This window comes from Pseudophryne corroboree, unplaced genomic scaffold (assembly GCF_028390025.1).
Source record: "Pseudophryne corroboree isolate aPseCor3 unplaced genomic scaffold, aPseCor3.hap2 scaffold_1444, whole genome shotgun sequence".
Lineage (NCBI taxonomy): Eukaryota > Metazoa > Chordata > Amphibia > Anura > Myobatrachidae > Pseudophryne > Pseudophryne corroboree.
In genome coordinates, this window is record NW_026968073.1 from 51917 (window position 1) to 55166 (window position 3250).

General features: G+C 39.3%; 1 non-coding gene across 1 annotated transcript; it reads right to left on the reverse strand.

The window, feature by feature from the left end:
- Positions 1-2073: 2073 nt before the first annotated feature.
- Positions 2074-2147, reverse strand: TRNAN-AUU (transfer RNA asparagine (anticodon AUU)). The gene has a single exon. It is a non-coding gene; the product is annotated as a tRNA-Asn (tRNA).
- Positions 2148-3250: the final 1103 nt, after the last annotated feature.

Below are 3250 nucleotides of genomic sequence, written 5' to 3' on the forward strand. Positions count from 1 at the left end.
CAACACCGTTCTCTTGATGCATTCCATTTTGAAACATTGGGGCAGATCTATTAAGCCTGGTGAACTGATAAAGTGCAAGGTGATAAAGTACCAGCCAGTCAGCTCCTAACTGTCATTTTTCAAACCCAGCCTGTGACATGGCAATTAGGAGCTGATTGGCTGGTACTTTATCACCATGCAAATTATCATTTCACCAGGTTTAATAAATCGGCGGCTTACTCATTTATGTACGAGTAGTTAGAAGTAGAAGAACTCTAACAGAAACCACTAAGCTCATCTACAGCCACACCACACTGTATATGCCTCTTCTTACATTCCGCTGCACTTATTGTGGGGTAGCCGCAATCCCTTCTGCTGTACGGTTCCACATTACATTGTTTCTTGTCACTTCCTGTTGATGCAGTAAGGAAACATCCAGGAATTACAGCAGCTTAGTTTTTTTTTTTTTTTTTAACTGGGGCAATTTAGCTAGATCACGGGGCAATTTAGCTCCTTTGGTCCTTTTTTTAGGACCAGTTAATCAGACAGTTGAGCAAACTGAAAAACAGCTAAGAGGAAATTTCCACTTAAATGGTATTTTCTAATCTTATCTGACCATGACTAAGAATAAAGGATACACAAGATAAACTCTTAGAGCCATGGACCTTATCCATGTTTAAGCTCCATCAAATCTGTAATCAATAGCACTACATGCTCCCACTTTACCACTGTACTATATACTCTACCTGTGTTTTTAAGGTAAAAACACCATTTAACCCCAGTGACACTTGAATTAAAGCAGCAGCCTCTGGAATAGCATTCCTTAGCATTAATCCCAGGAAATCTGCAATCTTCACGCTCTTTGATAGCCATGCTACATTGCTGTTTACTTGGATGGAGCAGAGAGCACAACATCAGGACATAGGAAATATTACAATGCATGATAAGAAAGGTGTGAGCTCTACAGCAAGGCCTCTAACCCTTTGCCAGTGCCAAATACATAGGGCTTAACTCAGATCTGATCACAGCAGCAAATTTATTAGCTAAAACCATGTACACTGCAGTGGGGGGGGTGTATAATATGTGCAGAGAGAGTTAGATTTTGGTGCGGTGTGTTCAAACTGAAATCTAAATTGCAGTGTAAAAACAAAACAGCCAGTATTTACCCTGCACACAAACAATATAACCCACCTAAATCTCTCTGCAAATGTTATATCTGCCCCCCCCCCCATCCCTGCAGTGCACATGGTTTTGCCCACTAGCTAACAAATTTGCTGCATCTGGGAATTACAGCAGCTTAATATTTCTTTTTACAGAAGGTTCAGCAAATTAAATTATTTAGTGAAATACTGTAATCATAACAGTTACAGGGATATTGTAGGTAGATTTATTGTCAGTGGATAAATGTAAAAATTAAACCCTTAGGCATAGTTCCAAAATGCTGTCATTGCAATCCAGATTTTAAGGATATCATGCTTGAGCACAGGTGACTTAATTAGAACTTCGGTCAATGTGAATTAACCATTGGACTCAACCATGGTTATCCTTAAAACCCAGGGGTCTATTTAAGATCGATCTTAATCGATGTTGGGCTTCCAGGTTGAAAAAAACACACACATTTGTTTTCACATTAAACAGACTTCCACATGAGAAAGCAGCAAGGATGCAGTGGCGTTAATGTTTCCTGGTGTCAACTTGTATTATTTCAGTAGACATTGAAATGAGGATGCATCTTGCTGCCTTTCCAATGAAGCAAGTTTAATTTAGTAATAGGTGAAAAACCATCCTTACAAAGGTGTTAATCAGAGACTTGGCTTTGTGGACACTTTTCAGAGAACAAATTTGTTAGCATAAAAATAAAGCCAGAAAATGAAGAGCTGTTTAATCACTCGATTGGATTTTTCTGCCAGCATATTTTTTTTCTCTGCAACCCACTGCTAAATTGTGCTTCCTAGCTGTTTTTTATAAAATCACTGAATCAAATCTAACTCTGATTACATCAGAGAAGGCCATGTACCCTACACCATAAGAGGAGGTTTGAAATTTTGACTTGTCTACTTAAATATCACCAAAATCTGATCACAAGGTTAATTACGTCCCTGGGTGGGATTGAACCACCAACCTTTTGGTTAATAGCCAAACACACTAACCGATTGCGCCACAGAGACACTTTGCAAAAGTCCATACTGACAAAGGCTAATAAGCATTCATCTAAAACGTTTCCTAGAAAAACTTTAAAAAGTCAATAATCTGGAGAGTTTTTGTAAGATGTTTCTTCCATCAACCAACGAAGAAACACATTGGTACTTTCCCATGATGAGTGAGTGCTTCAGGATCTCTTGCACTTACATGTGCAGCAGAGTACTGCAATGGAAGCATGCTGGGCCCATAACCCAGAGGTAGGCAGATTGAAACTATCCTCTGCAATATGCATTTTTTTTGTTAATTAAAGTAATCCAAAACTGGGATTGATATTTTGTCTCTTTTATTTTTACTTAAAGTACAATAACTTTTACCATTTTAATTTGTTTTAATAGTATATTGACAGTATTATTTTCTTTCAAAAATCCACTTCATTTTCTTTACCCTATTATTAAAATGGTAATTGAAGAAGAGGAATTGTTGCTTTGACTGCAGCATTCCCGGGGTTAACTGGTGTTTCTTCAAGTCACAAGGTATGGAGCTGCTGTATAGTTACTCGCAAGTCAGTAGTTGTATGATGCTCACACCTGTTAAGCTGGATACACACAGAATGCCCTACACAGGGGGTGAAATGAGCGCCCCCCCCACCCCCCGTACGCTCAGCACACATCACGCTGTGCTGAGCGGGGGGAGAGATGTGTGCTGAGCAGTTCGCTCAGCACACATCTCTCCCCAAAATCGGGCCGTGAATACGGACCTTTAAACTGGATCCACACTTAGATTATCTGTCCAATTTTTTTTTCTAGTTGAAACAAAATTATGCTAATATGTGGCAGCAAATTACAATTGACCATTTGTTCACAAACACTGGAAAACATCCAAAAATGGTCATTTAGATAAATTGGTTAAATCCATTTCATTTAGCTAATTTATCCAAACTACCTTTATTGTATCTTTGTGGGTGAATGATGTGTGGGTCAGTGTTGAGGGTGGTGGAGGAGATGGGTAATAGGCACAGCAGGGTGTGGACAGTCAAATAGTGTGCTTAGAGGTTCAGAGTCATTGTATGAGACTCTGGCAACAGTGACTTGATGAGTCTGGTGTCCATAGGGTGGGACGCATTAACCTT